This window comes from Lissotriton vulgaris, unplaced genomic scaffold (assembly GCF_964263255.1).
Source record: "Lissotriton vulgaris unplaced genomic scaffold, aLisVul1.2 SCAFFOLD_1221, whole genome shotgun sequence".
In the NCBI taxonomy this organism is placed as follows: Eukaryota; Metazoa; Chordata; class Amphibia; order Caudata; family Salamandridae; genus Lissotriton; species Lissotriton vulgaris.
The window spans coordinates 206,020-229,080 of NW_028246228.1; the positions used below are offsets into that span (position 1 = coordinate 206,020).

Sequence of the window (23,061 nt, forward strand, 5' to 3'; positions counted from 1 at the left end):
GGTGTCTATCGTATGAGGTCAAAGGTCATTCACGAATGTTTACACATTTGCTGGGTTAGTATATTTACCCATTGTTCTGAAGATAGTGATATGTTTATGGCATTTTTTGCTTGCGAGTGCTCATGAGTACCATAATAGCCAACAACATGGTACATAGAGTCTGTCCTGTGTGTGTTAGTAGTTCTGTCTGAAGTTAGTTCTAGATGCTAGTGTGTGGCTGTGGCGGAGTAGAAGTAAGAGACCGGAGATCAGGTAAGGTTTTATTTTCTTAAAGGTTCTTTTAGGTTGATTGGTGAGTTTGTCTCTGGTGTACTGGGCCGGATCCCTTGTTACAAATGGTTCTGGGCTGGTTTTCCTGCTTTATACTTCGACGTCGGGGGTCCTGAGTACTGCTGCTGTGTACTCCAGCCGGGGTTAACATGTGGAGAGGAAAGAGACAGAGCGTCAGGTATGATGTTCTAAGTCGTGCGAATCACCCAGGGGAACTGGGGAGTGCAGGGCTCACCGCTGAACTTGTGTATCTCTATTTACAATGTTTCACTCTCTTTCGGGATGTGAGAAGGAAACTTGTGAAGAACGAGTGAACAAGGGTGGTGAACGGAACTCCGGAGGGGATGAGTTGCCAGTGAAAACGGATCTACACTGGCGGGCTCTTCCGCCTCCCTACCCAGTCCGCCACTCTCCCGTACTTGGTGTAACCACGCTCCTCCTGGAACGTGGCTCGGCGGTGCGTGGTGTTTTGGTCTCCATGCTCTGCCGAGGGTCCCGCAGTGGTCGTTCTTCTTCCTCCTCCGCTGTCCTCTGCTTCCAGTCTTCGCCACTCCTCGGCAATAGCTGTTAGGAGTAGGACTCCTTCCTTCGATTTCTCTCCGGTGTCGACGCACACCGTCCATTGTACTGCCTCATTTTTAACCAATGGAGTTGCGCTGACGCCGGCTGGGGGCCGGGCCTCTCCGTACTGGAAAGCCCAGTTAAAGGCACCTTCTGCATTTTCTACCTCCCTGGCATTACATAGCGGCGTGTTGTCCCAGCTCCACTTGTCCGGTGGGGAATGCACAGAAGGTGACAATGGGGGTATTGCAGTCCACCATTCTCTACTAGGGGAGCTTTGGATGGTCGGCAAGTTTTCCAGGTCACACACCACCCCCCTGGTTCCTCCTGTTTGGGGAGGGGAGAGCCCTGGACAAGTAATCAGCATTGCCAATGTCACTACCCTTACGGTGTCGTTCCTCAAACTTGAAAGGTTGTAGGAAGAAAAACCAGCAGAGTACCCTGGGGTTTTGGGCCTTAATCCTAAGCATCCATTGCAGAGGGGCATGATCTGTTTATAGAATAAAGGGCTGCCCTTCTAGGTAGTACTTAAGCTTTTCCACAGCCCACCTTATTGCCAGACATTCCCTCTCTAATGTTGGGTATTTACATTCTCTGGGGAATAACTTCCTAATGAAATATAGGATAGGGTGTTCTAACTTGTCTTCCCCTAATTGTGACAGCACAGCACCCAATCCCGAGTTAGAGGCGTCGGTGGCCAATAAAAAGGTCTTGCTGAAGTTTGGGGACACTAACACGGGGCTGGTAGTGATGGCATTCTTCAATCTGTGGAAAGCCTACTCGCTTCAACAGATGGACTACGCAGTTGTAGTTGTCTGATGTCTTTCATGAGGAGGTTTGTCAGGGGGGCCGCCACATCGGCAAAGTTAGGAATAGATCTCCTGTTGTATCCTATTAGTCCCAGAAAGGTTTGTCTGTCCTGTTTGGTGAAAGGAAATGGGGTGTCGACTATGGCCCTCACCTTTTCTGATTGGGGGGCGATTACTCCATCCCCTAGAATATAACCTAGGTATCTGACCCTGTGGAAGGCCACTATGGACTTTTTCTCATTTATGTGTAGCCCAGCTTGCTTCAAAGCCTGCAAGATCGTTTTTAGGTGTTCCGGGTGTTCCGACCATGTAGTTCTGAAGACAACGATGTTGTCAAGGTATACCAAACTGAATGACATGTATGGCTGAAGGATAGTATTCATGAGCCGCTGATAAGTGGCGGGTGCCCCATGCAAGTCGAAAGGGAGGACGTTGAACTCAAAGAGGCCCTCTTCAGTTGCAAACACTGGTTTTCGCTTGTCTTCCTCCCGAAGGGGCACCTGCCCTTCGTTAAATCGAAGGTAGTGATAAACCGTGCTTCACCTGTACGTACGAATAACTTGTCCACTCTGGGAATCGGGTATGCATCGAAGGAGGATATTGCTTTCAATGCCTGAAAGTCCATACAAAACCTTGTTGTCCCGTCCGGTTTAGGGACCATTACAATGGGTGACGACCAATTACTTTTAGATGGGCGAATTACTCCAAGTCTCACATGTTTCCCCACCATTGTCTCGATACAATGTTCTGTTAGCGTCATTCTCCCAGGGGAGTCGCAAAATATGTCTAAAAATGGGAACAGGGTGTTTGGAAGTTCTTTCTTTATATCATCCGTAATCTCTACGTTCACTGGGAGTTGGTTGACCATGGATGGCTCGCTGAGGTGGGTAACACAAATTGGGTGGTTTTCGGTAAGGGCCCCAACCATTATTTTTATAAGTTGATGTGGTAGCACTGGTGTCGTGAGGGGGATATTGGCACTCAGTAGGTCGTTTTACCTAAGGTCTCTATGACCGGATAAGGTCCCAACCACTCACTCTGAAACTTCTGTGTGGATGATGGTAATAGAACCAACACCCAATCTCCAGCAGACAACTTTATCCATCTTTTCCCTTTATCGTATTGTTTCTTTTGTTTTTTCTTGCTTTTTTCCAATTGTGAATATGCCAAATCTCTCAACTTCCCCAGTTTGGGTCTTAACTGATGGGTATACTCTAGCTGGGATCTCTGTGCATTTTCTTCTTCTTTCTCCCAGGCTACTTTAGTAATCTCAAGGAGGGAACGGGGTTGCCTTCCATAAAGTAATTCAAATGAGGAGCATCCGAGGCTGCTCTATACTTGAGCCCTTAGAACGTACAGGGCCAGAGGCAGCAGGCGATCCCAATTTTTTGTCTACGCCAGTAAGCATTTTCTTTAGAGTGGTTTTCAAGGACTTGTTGTACCGCGCGACCAGTCTGTTGGTGTGTGGGTGGTATGCTGACGTTCGGATGTGGTGCAGGTCTAGTGTTCGACAGACCTCCTTCATTAGCCGTGATACGAAATGTGTCCCTTGGTCTATCAGGAATTCCTTGGGGAACCCTACCCGCAAAAAGAGCTCATGGAGTTTTTCCGCTATGTTCTTAGTTGTGGGGGCTTTGTGTGGAAAGGCCTCCGGGAAACGGGTGGCATAGTACATGAGTACCAGAGCATAGAGGTTACCCCTTGATGTAAGGGGCAGGGGCCCTATTATATCCTTGCCTATCCTCTCAAAGGGATTCCCAATAATCGGCATGGGTTGTAAAGGTACGGCCGGGGGGCGCTGCAGGTTCCTCTTCTGGCATATGTTTGACAATAGTCCTGGGTATTTTTATATATGGCAGGCAAGTAGAATTCTCTCAATATGTTCTGGGTTGTTTTCTCGGCCCCGGAGTGTCCTGCGGTAAGGTGAGCATGGGCATAGAATAGGATCTGTTCTCGGAAGACCTGGGTTACAAGCAAATGCCATGGTTCTTCGGCCTTTCCTTCCCTATTCAGAAGATTGTTTTCAATTACAAATCGTGGATAGGTGTTGTTTGGAGAGGACTGGATGACGTGTGCTGATTCCCAAGCATTAAAGAGTGTAGAATCATTGGCTTGGGGAAAGCTGAAGCTATGGTCCAATAACCAAGGTTCTGTTGTAATCAGGGCTGGGCAGGGGTCTCCCTGGTCTCTCCCTATGTTCTTGAGCTCAGTCTGAAACAGGGATAGGAAGTCAGGATTGTCCACTCCTATTATAAGATCTTCCAGAAGTGACTCAACTACTCCCACCCGCACCGTGTAAGTAGATTTACTAAAGGGATAAATGGTTACCACTGCAAGGGGATATGGTTTGACGTCCCCATGTACTCCTCTAATGTGTACTAAAGTGTCTGAGACTAGTTGCCGTGAAAGTATTAGGCCTTTCTGTATAACTGACTGTTTACACCCAGAGTCTAATAGGGCTCTCACTATTTTTTTGTTCACCTGGGCACAAAGGTAGAAAGAGGGGCCCATTTCCGCAGTGTACATTACCTTTTTCGGGATGTACCAGACCTCCATGGGTACCTCTCCTAGTTTTCGCCTGGGACATAAACGGGCAATGTGGCCCCACTCTCCAGATTCAAAGCATTGTGGACCCTTAAGTGGGGGTAGTTCTGTCCTGAAGGTCTTGTTCTTCACCATGTCCGCCACCGGCTTAGGCTTTTTATACACTTTGTACTGTGAACCGCTTTTGGTGTTTTTCTCATTGTCCCAAGGCAGGACCCGGGGCTGTGCTCTGGAAATGTTGGCTGCCATCTCTATGGCTTGTTCAGCTGAGAGGCCGGAGTGCAGATTCATCCATCTCTGCATTCCATAGGGTAATGCTTCCATGAACTGTTGTAAGTAGATCCTATTCATGATCTCTTCCTTGCTACTGCTGGAGGGTCTCAGCCATTTTTTAGCGGCCATTTTCACTCTGAAAAACAAAGTCTTGGGGGTTTCCCAGGGTACTCCTTTCTCTTTACGGAATCTGACTCGATACGCTTCAGCATCAAGGCCTAAGTGATTGAGAATTATCTCTTTTATTTCGGGATAGGGGGTGTTCCCTATTGCATTGGCAACCTGATTGGCTGACTGGGCCTCTCCGGTCAGAAGTGTTGCCAAAAAAATAGGCCATTTCTCTTCTGGCCAACCGCATGCTCAGGCGGCTCTCTCAAAATGTCTTGGGGGTTTCCCCGGGTACTCCTTTCTCTTTACGGAATCTGACTCGATACGCTTCAGCATCAAGGCCTAAGTGATTGAGAATTATCTCTTTTATTTCGGGATAGGGGGTATTCCCTATTGCATTGGCAACCTGATTGGCTGACTGGGCCTCTCCGGTCAGAAGTGTTGCCAAAAAAATAGGCCATTTCTCTTCTGGCCAACCGCATGCTCAGGCGGCTCTCTCAAAATTTGTCAGAAAGGCATCTGGGTCCTCCCCGGTTACATATTTTTGTAGGGATACCCCCGAAGGATGGTGAATGGGGCTCACCTTTCCCCTAGCACAGGCCCCTGGTTCATGGACCACTTTCTGAAGGCTTTCAATCCGTGCCGAAATGGTATTCTTGAATACTTCGCAAACTGCTTGGGCCAACGTCATCTGTCTTTCTGTGGCCCACTCTAACTACTCCTGGCACTTAATGAGATGTTGTATCACTTGATCCATCCCTGGTTGACTGATGGAGGATGATGATCCCACTTCTGACACCAGATGTGGCGGGGTAGAAGTAGGGGACCAAATACCAGGTCTTTATAAGTAAGGTTTTATTTTCTTAAAGGTTCTTTTAGGGGGATTGGTGAGTTTGTCTCTTGTATACTGGGCCGGATTCATGGTTACAAATGGTCCTGCTTTATACTTCGGGGTCGGAGGTCTTGAGTACTGCTGCCGCGGACTCCAGCTGGGGTTAACAAGTGGAGAAGAAAAAGACAGATCGTCAGGTATGACGTTCTAAGTCGTGCGAATCACCCAGGGAACCGGGGAGTGCAGGGATTCCTGCTGAACTTGTGTATCTCTATTTACAATGTTTCACTCTCTTTCAGGATGTGAGGAGGAAACTTGTGAAGAACGAGTGAACAGGGGTGGTGAACGGAACCCAGGAAGGGATAGACAAGGGGTGGGTGAGGTGCCACTGAAAACGGATCTACACTGCCGGGCTCCCCTGCCTCCCTACCCATCCCGACACTCTCTCCCGTACTTGGTACAGTCACACTCCTCCTGGAATGTGGCTCAGCAGTGCGTGGTGTTGTTGGCCTCCAGGCTCAGCCGGATTCCCCGCAGTAGTCATTCTTCTTTGTCCTCCGCTGTCCTCTGCTTCCCGTCTTCGCTACTCCTCCGCAAACACTGTTAGGACTCCTTCCTTCAATTTCTCTCCTGTGTTGACGCACACAGTCCGTTGTACTTCCTCATTTTTAACCAATGGAGTTGTGCTGACGTCGGCTGGGGGTGGGGCCTCTCCGTACTGGAAAGCCCAGTTAAAGACACCTTCTGCATTTTCTTCCTCCCTGGCTGTAAATAGCGGCTTGTTGTCCCAGCATCACTCGTCCTATGGGGAATGGACAGTAGGTGACAATGGGGGTATTGCAGTCCACAATTCTCTACTAAGGGATCTTTGGGTGGTCGACGGGTTTTCCAGGTCACAGTGACATATTAAGGAGATATATATATATATATATATATATAACAATTTCAAGAACAAACGCGTTTCGGCATGTTGCCTTTGTCAGCGAGCGCCGTTACTATGGCAATATTTAACATGTGATCAGTTTATTCATAGCAAAAACGGGCAAGCATATTGACTGGTATCTTTAAACGCCATCTTGGAACATGTCAAAACTCTATTTAATTCTTCAAAACAGCCTATTACATCATAAGCATGCTCATCATCACAGTAGTCACTATGTCATTTTATTGGCATTTGAAATATATACTAGAATTATAGTCTTCTCAGCGTGCAGACCACAACTACGCTATTTACCAAATATGCTGAAAAAGCTGAAAGTATGACAAAGATTATACATGTTGCTTAAATTGCCTAATTCAGGTAGCATATCTAATACAATATTGATCATGCCTTGTATTGGCTACTACACTCATCAGGTTGAATAGCCTTATTGATCGACTCGTCGTATATTCAATTTGCGCCTCGTATAGGCTATTTGTATTCAGCTTTCACGCTCAGTTTACAATGGTAAAATATGCTTGAATTCCAATTATTATCATGACTGTGTTGCACCTTATCTAGCCCAAATTGTGTCTATTTTGTGACTACCCACTACAGATTTTCTTATAATCTTGATCAATAGCACGACCCTTGTGACGCTCAGCGACAGCTCGTTTCTCACTACAGTCAAAATCATAAGTGGATAGCTAATTCTTATCTACTATTGAGGCCTCCTGGAGATTTCGACTGAGGGAGCCATCATTCCTCACCGAAAGTAGTCAAAGGATCAGACTTCCCTCTCTTCCTCTCCGACCCCACGAAAATCACCTGCGGAGTACCACTGGGTAAATCCCTGAACCCCACCCTCTTCAACATCTACATGGCTCCCCTCGCAGCCATCTACCGACAACACAGCCTCAACAGCGTATCCTACACAGACACCCAGCTAATCCTCTCCCTCGCCAAAGAACCCTACCACTGCCAAACTCAACTTCCAGAAAGGAATGCAAACGTTGCAGTCTGGATGACCAACAGCTGCCTGAAGCTCAACGCAGAAAAGACCGAAGTCCTCGTCCTCGGTACCACCCCTTCTGCATGGGACAGTACCTGGTAGCTGGCCGCCCTTGGAAGCCCACCTACCCCCTCAGACCACGCCAAAAACATTGGCATCGTACTCGACTAATCACTCACCATGAACCGACAGGTCAATGCCGTCACCACCAGCTGCTTCAACACCCTCCGCTTCCTCTACAAGTCCTTCAAGTGGATCCCTCTGAGTCAAGGAAGACAGTCACCCACAAACTCATCACCAGCAGACTGGACTATGGAAACGCACTCTACGCCGGCATCAACAAATCCCTACTCCGCAAACTCCAGACAATACAGAACACCGCCACCAGACTCGTCCTCGGCATCCCCCGACACAAACACATCAGCCAACACCTATGAAGTCTCCACTAGCTCCCCGTGAAGAAAGATCACTTTAAAAATCCACGCTCACGCCTACAAATTCCTAAACAACAACGGACCCAAATACCTCAACAAAAGAATCAACTTCCACGTACCCAAAAGACCTCCAATTTTCCAACCTCGCACTGGCAGAATCCCAGTGCATCCACAGAGCCAGAGCCGGTGGCAGATCCTTCTCTCAAATTGCAGCCAAGACCTTGAACGAGCTACCGGCAGACATCAGACCCCTAAACCCCCCCCCCCCCCGAACACCTTCAGGAAGACCCTCAACACCTGGCTCATCGGCTAAACAGATCTGCATACACCCTCATCCCCCCTCAGCGCCTTGAGACCCTCACGGGTGAGAAGCGCGCTTACAATTCCCTGATTGATTGAATGATTGATTGATAGATCGATCGAGGGTCTATTATAAAGCACGATTCTAGCTGCCTTAGTCATTTCTCTCTATCGTCCTCTCTAGCACCTCTGGGTACATGGTCAAAGCAGATGTATTCCAGGAGTGCCCTATCACTGTTGTGATGACCAGCAAAATGTTGAGCAACAGAGTAGTTAACATAATTATTAGCAATGGCTATATATATATATATATATATATATATATATATATATATATATATTATACAGCACGAGGAACGGAAGAAATTGGGAAGCAGAGTTACCAACCTGAGGCCCACCGGAGGGCTGCACAAACATTAATTTTTAATTGGGAATCAAACTTTTGTTGGAAACAAAGGACCCCACCGAAGGGGAAGAATTGAAAGTACTACTCCCTGCATGCATTTCATTGGAGAACGCATGCTGAGTGAAATGAGTAGCCGGTTGCACCAGACTTTTCAAATCCCCCGCCCTATGATGAAGATGCCGGAGGCATCGAAACACGTCAGGGGCATTAATTAATCAGGTGGTAATGGCTGTTTCCGGTAAATAAAGGTTTGTGATGAACAGTTCTTTGTTGGAGTGCGTCTCTAAGCTCAGGGGCTCTTTGGGATGATATATATATATATATATATATATATATATATATATATATATATATATATATATATATATATATATATATATATATATATATATATATATATATATATATTCAATCAAAACAGGTAGCCTTAACAGAAGCTCTGCCACACGAAGTTTTTCAATGAGCACGTTTATTTTAATCCATTTCACTGCTCGCTTCACAGGAGATTTCAGAGTCTCCTTCGAACATAAAAGCCTGACGCGTTTCAGGGATGACCCTTTCCTCAGAGGCAATGTTGGTGAAGGTCAATCAAACAGTTCCTGGTAGTGTCTACTCAAATAGCTCTCACCTGCCTCTATGGGCGTGTCTCGGGCGCACTGCATCCTGGGCTTTGTAGTACACTGTCCTTTAATCCAGTGGGGCTGCTCCTTCAACCTTATAATTTGAAACCAATGTTCTCCCAGTGGAGCGAGGAGGGCACTGGAACCTGACTGGAAGCGCACTTGCAGCAGTAAATTCGTGTCCAAGGCAGCACCACCTGCGTTGGCGCTGCGCCTGCCTTCGTTCCATGACTGCAAGCTCCTACCAAAAGCCTGCATGGATCCTCATTCAAGGTGGGACTTGCTTCCCGACTGGGCAACAGCCGAAAATATTCAATCAAAACAGGTAGCCTTAACAGAAGCTCTGCCACACTACCAGGAACTGTTAGAACTGAAGAAAAAAGGGCCTAAATATAGTACAAATATCCCCCAAATGTAGCCCTAGTGTAGCCCAGTGACAGTATTGTGCAAAACACTTAAATACTTTATATTTTTATCTCACTTTTATATAGCGCAGACGTAACCCAAAAAGAGCTTTATATGACCATCAGTTACATTACACAAACACACATTCATTTTAGTTTTAGGCATGGGGAAATTAAGTGATTTGCCCAGAATCACAGGATGTCGCGCTGACACCGAAACTCAAACCTGGTTCCCCATTTACACAGTCTGCAGCTCTGGTTGTAAGGCCACATCCTCTACCTTGAGTGTAATATATAATAAAGTGATTAACTTGATAAGAAAAAACATAAAGACAGCAAATTATTTAAAAGTGCTTTATTGCTATTTGAGAAATATGTACTTATTTTAGTTGTTTAGAGCACTAACCATAATTTCTATGGTAATAAGACCATCTCATGGACGAAGGTGCAGAGGCAAAAAGTTGACCACGCTGTGCATGCGGGAGGGGCAGTGGCTTCACAATGAACCATGGAGGGCAGCTAAAAAGGTGAATGGGCAATAAACCAACAATGCAGTACGGGTAAGAGTGGCTGTGGCAGTATAAAATACCATTGAGGGCAGAAGGAAGAGGCAGTGGCAGGACAACCATACATGCCTGTGGGGTGTGGGATGTGGCGGGCCGGAATAACAGGCGGGGAGGCCAGATATAGTGCGCTATGTTTAGCGAGGTTTATTGTAGATACAAGTATGGAAGGCTTATAAGTCTCTGAACACAGGGCGATCGATGGAGTTCTCCTGGGAACGTCAGAGGTAGAGATGTCTTCCGGTCGGTGGGGAAAGGGGAGGGCTCCGTCCGCTCCTGACGTCCTCCGGGTAGGGTGAGGTTTCCCTCTCGGTACTGCCGTGGGTCGTTGACTTCTGCAGGTGAGCCTCGGAGGTTTGGGGCGAGAGAAAAGACAATAGAGGACCGTTAGTCTTGCACTCCTCTCGGTCTGTACAACTATCACCGACACCGGGAGGTGGGGACACAGAAAGTGGAAAGTGAGGGGCGGGTAGGACGGGGAGGTGAAAGAGGCCGAAGAATAGGAGGGAAGACCAAGGGTTGACAGGGTGTTCGAGGTGTAGGAAGGTGGGGACCTATCTATCAATATATATACAGTGCTCTCGTGCTCCAGTAGGTGCAGGGCTATATTATTTACACTTAATTACAACTATCTACAAACGGCACACGGAGATGGATGACGGTTACTCACGTGGCCCGCCGCAACTCCCTGGTGAGTTGCGGCCGCTCTCCAGCAACCTCCTGAGGACTCCACCAGTCCTCAGACCACACATAGCCGTCGGCGTCCTCCTCCACGTCTTTCGGTTGGAGCTCCGGCTCCTCGTCTCTCGCTCTCAGCTCCGGTTCCTTCCTTGCTGCCTCCTGCCACAAGTCCGCGGGTTGGAACGCCCTTTGTTGAGGTTCGTTGGTTTTTATACCTTCCGGGAGGTAGCCGGGGGCGGGACTTCCGGGTTCAGGTTGAACTGCATCCGGGTGTCGATCTTCCGGTTTCTGGTTTCGGCAACCCTGCAGTGGGAGAGATAGAGAAGAAGTCCTATGGAGAGGGAACAAGGCATCATCTATGTTAGACGGACCCCTCCCCGCGCGAAGATGTCGCTTAGCTACGGCAGGTACAGTGACCTTTCCACATCCCCTTTCCCTAGCTGTCTTTCTTGTAGCGGGGGAAGCACAGGGAAAGCGAGAGAGGTAATCCGCATTCCCCTGTTCCGCCCCTTTCCTATGTTCGGTTGTGAATCTATAGGGCTGAAGGGAAAGGAACCATCTAAGGACCCTGTCATTATGGCCTCGGTTGCCGGCCATCCACGCCAGAGGGGCATGGTCTGTGTAGAGCACGAATTCCCTCCCCTCTAGATAATAACGGAGACTGTCCACTGCCCACTTTATGGCTAGGGCCTCCTTCTCTACACAGGCATAGTTCATTTCTCTGGGGTAGAGCTTCCTGCTTATATACAGAATGGGCCTTTCATTCCCACTGGGGTCTCTCTGGGACAGGACGGCCCCCAACCCCTGATCGGAGGCGTCTGTTTGGAGGATGAAAGGTTGGCTATAGTCAGGGCTTACAAGGACTGGTCTGGATACTAAGGCCTGTTTTAAAGATTCAAAGGCCTGCAGTAGGGGTACTGAGGGATGTCTTAAGGCCTCATCTGTCTTGGTACTTTTCTTCAGCAGATCGGTCAGGGGGACAGCTGTTTGGGAAAAGTTTGGTATGAACCGTCTGTAATACCCCAGAAGCCCCAGGAAGGCCCGGAGTTCGGTTTTGGACTGAGGGAAGGGTATGGAACGGATGGCCTCTATCTTGTTGTCCTGGGGTCGGATGAGACCCTCCCCCAAAAGATACCCCAGATATTTGACGCTTTGGGCGGCCAAGGTAGTTTTGGCCGGGTTTATAGTAAACCCACTGTTGCCCAGAGCGGCCACCACCGCCCGGAGGTGCCCCAAATGTTGGTCCTAGGTGTTGCTGTGGATCACTATATCGTCCAAATAAGCCCCAGCATAGAGGGAGTGAGGCTGTAGGACCCGGTTCATGGCCCTCTGAAACGTGGCGGGGGCGCCATGTAGGCCAAAAGGCATTACTCTGAACTGAAATAAGCCCTCAGGGGTAGAGAAGGCAGTCTTTCGTTTGTCGTCCTCTTTCAGGGGTATCTGCCAGTACCCCTTGCATAAGTCGAGCGTGCTGATGTATTTTGCGGCTCCTATTCTTTCCACCATCTCATCAACCCGTGGAGGGGGGTAGGAATCAAATCGCGAGACTTTGTTTACTGCTCGAAAGTCTATACAGAACCGCACCGAGCCGTCGGGTTTGGGGACCAGTACTATCGGTGAGTTCCAGCTGCTAACCGACGGCTCGATAATGCCCATCTGTGACATCTGCTCTGTTTCTTTCTTTATGACATTTCTGCGTGCTTCCGGGACCCGATAGGGCCGTTGTCGTACAGTTACCCCTGGATCAGTTTGGATGGCGTGTTCCACTAGGGTTGTACGTCCTGGCAGGGAGGAGAAGACATTCTGTACCGGAGACAACATGGATTTTAGTTCTTCTGTCAAGGACGGGGGTAGATCCGGGTCTATGCAACCCTCAAAGGACAGGGAGGTATGCACTGGTTCACCAGATAAGGCAGGTCGGGGCCCCTCCCACTTTTTTAAGAGATTGATGTGGTAGATTTGCCTAACTCCTCTGGTAGGCTCGGTCTCTATTTCGTAGGTGACAGGCGTCACCTGACGAAGGACGGTGAATGGACCCTGCCATTGCCCTAGAAGCTTGTGGTCAGAGGAGGGCAGTAGCAACAACACTAGATCGCCAACAGCCAAGACCCTCGTCTTGGATCCTTTATCGTACTGTTGTTTTTGGGAGGTTTGGGCCTTTTCCATGTGTTGCCGTACAATGTCCCGGACTTGAGTGAGGTGGGTCTTTAGATTTTCCACGTACTCGGGAAGGGGCCGGGTTCGATCCGGTTCTGCCTCCCACGCCTCGCAGGCCATATCTAGGAGGGTTCTGGGAGGTCTTCCATACAATAGTTCATATGGGGAATATCCGGTGCTACTTTGGGTTTTGCACCGAATAGCGAACAGTGCCAGGGGCAACATCTCTTCCCACCGCTTGCTTTCCAATTCCAATAGCTTTTTCAGAGTAGCTTTCAGGGTGGCGTTGTAGCGTTCCACTAGCCCATCCGTCTGTGGGTGGTACGCTGAGGTTCTCAGCTGCTTGATACCTAGCTGGGAGCATACCTGACGCATCAAGGCGGACACGAACGGGGTTCCTTGGTCCGTTAAAATTTCTCGTGGAAAGCCTACCCGAGAAAAGATAGATACCAGGGCTTTCGCTATGTTCTGGGTGGTGGGATGTTTCAGAGCGACAGCTTCCGGGAAGCGGGTGGCATAGTCCACCACCACCAAAGCATACCTGCAACCGCTCCTGGAGGGCAACATGGGCCCGATAAGGTCCATTCCTACCCTGCTAAAGGGTATGTCGATGAGAGGGAGGGGCCGGAGGGGTACTCTTGGGGGTCTGTACCGGCTATTCCTCTGACAGATGGCACACTCCTTACAATATTGTTTGATTTGGCTATATACGCCCGGCCAGTAGAATTTTTCGAGTATTGCCTGTCCTGTCTTCTCTTCCCCGAAGTGGCCACCCAGGAGATGACTGTGGGCCAGGAATAACACCTTGTCCCGGAAGGGAACCGGAATAACCAACTGTGAAGGTTTCTGTGGGTCTGTTTTTCGATACAATAGGCCCCTAGAACGGAAGAAGTAGGGACCTACATGTAACGGGTCCTCGTTGTCAAGCGCCTGCCCCCAGGCGTTTTGCAGGATGGGATCTTCTTGCTGTGCAGCTCTAAATTCACGGTCCGTTTCCCAGGGATGCAGTGCCTCTTGGACTGGATATGCTTCTGTGTACCTCCTTCTTTCCTTTTTCTTTTGGCTTTTGGTTTTAGTCTGTTTCTCGGAGGAGGGATCAAAGGGGTGGTTTTGGGAGAAAGGCGCTTCCTTCCACCATTTTTCCAAGGAGTCAGTAGTGTCTTTGAGGAGAAGGGGAAGACCACTATAATCACTACCCAGAATGGCTTGTTCTGGCAAGTTAGGGATCAATCCTACATTCAGGGTTCTTCCGTGGTCAGTACTGGTTTGCACCGTGACTCGGGCTGTGGGATAGCTTTTGGTGTCTCCATGTACGCACTTGATAGCCACTGATCCCGTGAAAGGGCCGACGGGTTTCGGCATGTCTTGAGGTCGCACTACACTGTGTCTACATCCAGTGTCGGCCAGCGCCATAAGGGGTTGGTTGTTGATTTTCACAGGACACCTAAACGGCGGGGGTGAGGTACCCGCGGTGAGACATACATAGTTTCGAGTCACCCCGATTTCCATAGGCTCCTCCTTCTGAGGGCAGTGACGGGCAATGTGTCCAAAACCACCGCAATGATAACATTGGGGTCCAGGTGGGTTTGGTCGAGGCATCATAGGATAGGGTACGAAAGGAGTAGGTTCTGCTTTTCGGGGAACGGGTGGTCGAGGAGGCCGGATGTGGCTTCCATGCGAGCTCCTAGGGAGGTGTTCTTCTTTGTTCTTCTGTACTTCTTGGGCTTTGCTGTAGGCACTGGCTATCTCGATTGCTCGTTCGAGTGTCAGGTGAGCATGTTGCCGCACCCACTTTTGGGTGCTCGGATGGAGGGAGGCGAGGAATTGTTCCAGGTTGATTTTAGCGACTATTTCCTCCTTGGTTGACGTGGTAGTTTTGAGCCACCGGGACGTCAGGTCCTTAATACGATATGAGAGGGCTCGAGGAGTTTCTTGGGGCCCCTCTCGTACTTGTCGTAGGCGGATCCTATAGGATTCATAGTCTATCCCCAGACGCTCGAGGATACATTTCTTTATGTCGGCATAGGGCGTCTGCCCCTGTATATTGGCCTGTTGATAGGCCGATTGTAGCTCCCCGGTCAACAACGGTCCCAAGTAATGGCCCCAGCGGTCTTCAGGCCAGTTGGCGGCTTGAGCCAGTCTTTCGAAATTCGTGAAGAAAAAGTCGGGGTCTTCCCCCGCGACATATTTCTGGAGGACGACCGATGGTAATGGAGCCAGAGGCCTCTGTTGTCCCATCGCCTCTGTGAGCTTCCCTAGAGCCTGGTCCTGTGCAGTCCCTTGCCCTTTCAAGACGTCGTGGAGTTGGCCCCGGTCGTCCTCGGCGGTCTTCAGGAAGCGTTCCATCATTTGTCCGAGCTGCTCCTGGCTTTCGGCCAGCTTCTTGACTGCGGCCTCCATGCCTCCGGGATATCCCACTTCTGACACCACTTGTGGGGTGTGGGATGTGGCGGGCCGGAATAACAGGCGGGGAGGCCAGATATAGTGCGCTATGTTTAGCGAGGTTTATTGTAGATACAAGTATGGAAGGCTTATAAGTCTCTGAACACAGGGCGATCGATGGAGTTCTCCTGGGAACGTCAGAGGTAGAGATGTCTTCCGGTCGGTGGGGAAAGGGGAGGGCTCCGTCCGCTCCTGACGTCCTCCGGGTAGGGTGAGGTTTCCCTCTCGGTACTGCCGTGGGTCGTTGACTTCTGCAGGTGAGCCTAGGAGGTTTGGGGCGAGAGAAAAGACAATAGAGGACCGTTAGTCTTGCACTCCTCTCGGTCTGTACAACTATCACCGACACCGGGAGGTGGGGACACAGAAAGTGGAAAGTGAGGGGCGGGTAGGACGGGGAGGTGAAAGAGGCCGAAGAATAGGAGGGAAGACCAAGGGTTGACAGGGTGTTCGAGGTGTAGGAAGGTGGGGACCTATCTATCAATATATATACAGTGCTCTCGTGCTCCAGTAGGTGCAGGGCTATATTATTTACACTTAATTACAACTATCTACAAACGGCACACGGAGATGGATGACGGTTACTCACGTGGCCCGCCGCAACTCCCTGGTGAGTTGCGGCCGCTCTCCAGCAACCTCCTGAGGACTCCACCAGTCCTCAGACCACACGTCGCCGTCGGCGTCCTCCTCCACGTCTTTCGGTTGGAGCTCCGGCTCCTCGTCTCTCGCTCTCAGCTCCGGTTCCTTCCTTGCTGCCTCCTGCCACAAGTCCGCGGGTTGGAACGCCCTTTGTTGAGGTTCGTTGGTTTTTATACCTTCCGGGAGGTAGCCGGGGGCGGGACTTCCGGGTTCAGGTTGAACTGCATCCGGGTGTCGATCTTCCGGTTTCTGGTTTCGGCAACCCTGCAGTGGGAGAGATAGAGAAGAAGTCCTATGGAGGGGGAACAAGGCATCATCTATGTTAGACGGACCCCTCCCCGCGCGAAGATGTCGCTTAGCTACGGCAGGTACAGTGACCTTTCCACAATGCCAACTTACCCCATTCAGACAAGTGGCTCTTGATGTCTTTAAACCCGAAAGTCCTTTATTTTATATGTCTCCTCCCTAAAATCTCTTCTTTTTCAATGTAAGTCACTGGGGAGAATCAATTCCCCCAAATCTCATTTTACATTTGATAATTAGCACATTCTTTGGGGAGCTAATAATGAAAGATCAAAACAATATGTAGCTCATCAACTGAGAGTACAGTGGAGGGGCGCAACTACGGTTTAGGAGTAATTTTGTCCGGAAGTCAATTATCATAATTATGTCCAGCTGGTACAAATTCCACAGGACAAGCACTTATGAAGTGCAAACCACTGCGTGTTGATCTCGACCTTTCCCACATTACCCCTTGTATATTAATTAATGTGGGAAGCCTTAATAACCATACATCCTTGTAACCCCTCCAATGTTACACTTGGGGAACATTGTCCCGCCGAACCAAACCATGGTCCATAGCATGTTCAATCCTCTTGTAATATGCCACATGGGGTCTGACAGCCAAGGGCACCCACAGTCTGCATCGCCTATAACTTGTATAGCGCACATGCGTATGTTTAGCACGTATGTGCACTCAACTCTCATTGACCTATAAGGGAACGTAAGTTGAGTCTCCTTCAAGGAGAGCTCTCATCCAGAGTAAATTGCATTTACACTTATTAGGTTATTTTCCGATTTGTTAAACTTTTTGCATACTTGATAATGATTTTATACGCACCCATCGCTGAAGGAGACACTTGAAGTAGCAAATGACACTTGAGAAAGAGCAAGAAATCACAAATGAGGGTTTCTAGTTTTAAAGAGCGCCTTGAGTTAGCTCAGCCTGGATACTTTTCCCTAAGAATGACTGTAGTTTTGTTTGGACATATTTTTTTTACTTCATTGCTCACTGTTCTATTTTACACAGCAATTGCAAGGGAAAACCGCACTCCCTGACTACATACTTTGCTCCCACTTATTGCAACAATACCCATGCATATCCCAGTAGTTGTGACACGGGTTGCCCTAACTAATAGTTTTCATACTAATAAATCCATGGTCAGCTTTGATATATTTGGACTTTAGAGCAGTTGTCCTCCTGTCTGTGTCTAAGCACCTTGTCGCATAGACACCAGATGCTACACCTCATTTCTGTTTCGCTGTATCAGAGAGGGGACATATGTTTTAACCAGGACCTGCACCCACCATACAGCTCACTACACTCCACACCAAGCTCCTTTGACAGTAGACTGTCCTTGCTATATTCATTCTACATGACCTGGGTGTAATCTTGCTTGCTGTCAGTGGGCTAACACCTTATATTAAAAGTAAGACGATCCTGTCTTATCCCCACACTACCCGTCCAAATATTTCTTCCGTACAAGAGATGGACCTCTCATACACAGAAAGCGAGAAGCTCAAAAAGGACTGATTAGGTAGGTAATACCATGTATGTAAGAGTTCAGACATGGACCCTGAAACTCCTTCACCCTTATCCTACCGTGAGGGAGGAGTGGCCATAATTTTCAGGAAGGTACTGCCTCTATAGGTGTAGCAGACTATCTTTATTAGAGCTACCATATTTCATCAAGCAGTTGTGCTGGGCTTGATTTGTGCCTCATTTTGAGATATGGACAGGTTTATCAGAGAGAATAGGAGGATCCTTTTTCCGATGCCCTGTGCCATGGTTTTAATCAGAGGAGATCCGTTGCGCTTTATTCATTGTACAGAAAGAGCTTATACTTTCACCTTACAAACACACTACACTCAGACACAAACTCATTACTTTTTAATACCACCCCCTCTTTTAAAATGTCTCGGTGTCAGACATAATCCCAAACAGGACCCCACACTATGATTCAGTACCAATTGGCATCTCCTTAGACCTAATATAACCACCACTAGGACAATGTAGGTTTAATAATTCACAATTTGAACTCACCATCGAGAAAATGAAGATACAAAAAATATTTGCAAGAGAACAGACTCTGATTTCCCACCGTGTTCTTTGGGTGGTAGGTAAACCTAGAGTGAGGAGCGAGATAATGCAAGCCTGTGTGCTGACACGCAGAATAACCGTCTCCACGAAAAAACCTTCTAACAGTCAGTTTAGACCTTGACAGCTAAATATGCAAAAACAATTAGAACTAACAGTGGGACCTTCTTGCTGCCAGCACCTAACCTATTATCAATTCAACAGTATTATCTCTTCTGTACTTGAAAGGATCCGTGTGCACACAGAATAGCACCCACCGTCACAGTGCTTGTTCCGTCAGTAACCCAGCAGTTTGGACCAAAAGCACAGGTGCACCACACAACAAAATTGGATCAGTAAGAACAATTATAAAGTCCATATCCAATAGAAAGAGAAAAGGATTCCTCAGTTTTTTCTCTTTATTCCATTTTCATTTTGTTTAGGAAAAATAGAGCCAAGTTCAAACATACAGTACAGCTAACGCGTTTCGTCCTAGTACAGGACTACTTCAGGGCTATGGATAATGGTGGAGTCAAAAGCCTCCATGGGCTGAAGAGAATATAGAAAAATTCTATTCTTGGGCTGTTTCCCGTCCGGCAAAATATTAATCAAGACTCTAAAAGCCGTCTGTATAAGAGCCACGACTGGTCAATAATTACAAAGCACGACCCGCAAATCTGGAGTCCAAAAATTGCCACAGTGTATTTGCAATGGGGTTCAAATGAAACCTATTGGGAATAGTTTTCAAAGTGTCACATGGAGGTCTAAGGATAGGCTGGATAACACCAATTAATGAGAAATAGACTTGTAAGGTTGAAAACGCCGCTGAATCTATAATATCTTCAATTAGACGAAACATCCCATCATCAAACAACGCCTCTCTGGTAGCCAATGTAGTCAAGAAAACAACAGCCGCAATATGATGGTTGCGAACAACGGAAAACAGTTGGACACGTCGCAGCAAGGGAAAGAACTTGAGTAGGACACCGTCGCCGGAGATGGTTTGTGCGCCGTTGAAAGCAAAGTAAGGCCTTAATAGATTAAACACAACTAAAGCATAAAACTCCAATATTTTACTTGAAGCCGCGCCATTAGGAACGAAGAAAACATGTATTCCCATTACTGGCCTTTCAACGACGGCAGTTAGTCAGACCATACTATTTCGATGATAACCTGTTTTTACCCACCCACCAGAAGTTCTATCTGACTTCCACTCATTTTACAAAATCCTCTGTACTGCAGAATGAGAGGTGCTCCCTTAAAGCAAAAGATCAATTACTCTGAGATATAAACCTGCCTCAGCTGTCGCCAGAGATGATCCTCAAACCAAGGGGCACAATTAGGAAGACGAAATAGGAAAAGTCATTGATCAACTGCTCCCTATTAGAACTACTCCCAGTCAGTATAGCTCCCAGGGTACAGGGCTATCCAGCAGTAAAAGCCTGTGATCTCACTGGACACCGTAAAAGCCTTAAGTTAGGTAGAATTGGGCTACTTGTCCATAGGAATCTCGCTAGTGCTTATCATTCTAGCTCTAGTACCACTAGCTATAGCTCTCAGGCAAACCATAGATACCAAGGGCATTTTCACCCCAGCAGGCAAACACAATGCCCTATTTTATTGCAGATGATATCCTATTGACACTGTCAGACCCCACTAGCTCCATCACGCACCTCTGTTAATCTCAAGCTTTCCAGACTTCTTGGTGTCCCAAATGAGCTGGGTGAAGGAGAGGCTTTGCTTCTTACCAGAGACACTACAGAGACTGTATTAGGACCACATCCCTTCAGATGGCAGGCATCCAACTTGATATATATATATATATATATATATATATATATATATATATATATATTCATATTCGAATCCTGTACGGCCGCCATGTATTCACTCACGCGATGCCAGCAAAACAGGACACGGACCCAGATTTCGTGCTTTAAGTTTTATTCACACAAGTGTCTGAGACGTGTTTCGCAGCGTGATCCCATCTGGGCCTGAGGCCTTGCCAGGGGCTGATTCCCGCAATGCGGCTATGACCTCGCTTTGTGTAATATCTTTATCTAATTCTTCTCTGGCTGCATCACCTACACGAGGGCCCATATCCGGATACTCATCCCACTGATTCCTGACACAATCCTCCTCATCATAAAGCTTTTTATAAAAGTTCTCAAACACCCTCACTATATCCTTCGCTTCAGTATATTCATTCCCATTTTCTTCTATATACGAAATTATATTTTTTGTTTTTTCCTGTCGTAACCGGAGGGCTAGAGCTCTACCAGCTTGTTCCCCTGTTTCGTACCTTTTGGCCCTAGAAGTTTGAAACTCGCCGATCGCCTTCTGAGTTACCTCCTTCTGCAGAGCTGCTTTTACCGTCAACAATGCATTTTGACTCTCGCTGCTATCCCCTCCTGCGGCTATATCCTTATCATGCTGTTCTTCCGCCCGCGCTAGCTTCCCCATTAATTGCTCAACCCTATATCTATCCTCCTTTCTCAACCGGGCAGAACAGCTAATAGCCTCTCCCCTTAAAGCAGCTTTGAAAGCCTCCCAGACCCCATTATGGGATGTGCTATATCTGTTTGCTGCAATAAATTCGCCTACCCAATTGGTAAGATGTTCAACAAATCTTTTATCAGCAAGTAATCCCGTTTCAAAGCTCCATCCTGTCCTTTTCCTATCCAACCTACCCAAATCATAGGATACTACCAAAGGGTTGTGATCTGAGATTAATCTCTGAAGTTTTGTGATACCAACTTTATTTATCTCAGAAGACGAGATAAAAAAGTAATCTAACTTCGTATACTTATGAGCGGGGTTTGAGAAATAAGTAAATCCTGGATTTTGAGGTTCTTTATCAGCCCAGACATCTTGCAGCCCATGCGAGCTGATAAGGGCCTGTACTGCCCTAAAAACTCTGGGATTACACCCAGCATACGCTACTCCACTATCCCAATCAGCTGAGATATTGAGATCTCCAGCGACTACTAAAGGGGAAGGCCAGCGTGAAGCCCTATAAAACTTATGAAAAGAAACACAAAAGTCCAAAATCAGCCACCGACCAAGATCACCCAATCTATCTAACTGTCGATATGTATCGACCAAGTTTTTTTGCTTAAAGAACAGTGTCCATCTGGTAATTGGAAGTTCCAGTCTAGCTCCCTACAGAGTCCAAATATTCTTTCGCCTTTATCTCTGAGGAGGAAAACAGTGTCCTGCCTTCGTTAATTACTTTTAACTGTGCTGGGTTTATCAAAAATGCCTGCATCTTTTTGTCCTGGAATGGTTTAATCAATCCTCTTAATCGCCACCGTCTTTCTACGGTCGAGTGGCAGAAATCCAGCCAAACAAAAAATGAGACCCCATCACAGTTTTGTTTAGCGTTTGGCCTGACTAGATACGAAATAGCCTGTCTGAGAATGAAATTACTGAGGAAGATCAGAACTGCCCTGGGTTTGTCCCCATCCTTGGTATTCCTTCTTATTTTAAAAGGAGTGCGATGTACTCTCTGTACTTCCACAGGCCAGTTCCAGCTTGACAGTTCTGGGAATGCTTTTTCAAAGAGCTTAACGATGAACGCCCTGATATCAGTACCCTCAGCTCCCTCCGGGATTCCCAATACCCTCAGGTTGCTTTGACGTAGCCTGTTCTCCATTTCTTCTAGCTTCCATTGTATGTCCACAACCTGAGAGCATTGCGCTTTAACTTTTGAAACAGTCTCAGCAACTTCCGTCGCTGTTGAAACTATCCCACTTATGTTAAGATATTTACGACTATTAAAAGCCTTGCTATAGTGTAGCTGAACTGTAAAATAAATTCTGATAGATACATCTGCAGTGTGGATTCCTCACCTTGTGAATATCCCCCTTGCGCCAGCAACATTCGTAAATTCTTTTTCGTAGCCTCGCGCCGACGTGGATAGGACGTCACAGAGACACGGCTCCGCTCGCGACTCCGCTGACGTCACCGACGCCTACAATAGGCCCACGCCGGCGTGATGATATCAGTTCCCTTTTTTCCGCGTCTTCGACGCTAACGGTTATCGGGAATCTCTGTAGCCTTCTGGTACATTGTTGCCGTTTTGTTACTTTATTCTGCTTCTCTGTATCCTGTCTCTTCGAAGATGTCATCCAAGAAGACTGGCTTCAAGTCCTGCAGGGAGTTTGGTAAAATGATGTCCATTACCGACCCCCATGAAGACTGCATCTGGTGTTTAAGTTCCGACCATGATGTGGAGGATTGTTCTTCGTGTCGGAAGATGAATCCGAAGGCCCTGAGGGAGAGAGAAGCCAAACTTCTGGTTGCTAAGGTGAAAGCTGGAAAGGAGAAGTCGTCGAGGTCTCGTTCTCGAAGGGCGAGGTCGAAGTCCAGGGCGAGGTCGAGATCTGCTTCTCGAGAGAGGTCGTCTTCGAAGTCGGCGTCGGATCATGTTTCGAAGTCGAAGAAGAAGCACAAGAAGAGGAGACATGAGTCCCGACGTCGCTCTGGTAAGGAGTCGGGCTCGAGGTCGAGGTCACCGAAGAAGGTACGTTCGAAGGTGGTTACCCTCGAAGTCTCCGAGCATGAAGGTGAGGCCTCGCCATCTGAGTCGCGTGGGCGGTCTCCATCTCCGGCTCCGAATGCTTCACCGGTTCCGAATCCGTCTCTGGCGCCGTCCCCGGCCCGAGAAGAGGAAGAGGCCCGGGAGGATGTGGATTCTGCGCCTGTCGATGAGCCGAATTCGATCCCTCCTCA

The 23,061-nt window shown here is 47.9% G+C and overlaps 1 protein-coding gene across 1 annotated transcript in view; it reads left to right on the forward strand.

The window, feature by feature from the left end:
* The window catches only part of LOC147666024 (methylthioribulose-1-phosphate dehydratase-like), a 266,831-nt gene that overhangs the window by 143,653 nt on the left and 100,117 nt on the right, over window positions 1–23,061 (forward strand). The gene's annotated exons all lie outside the window — the stretch shown is intronic.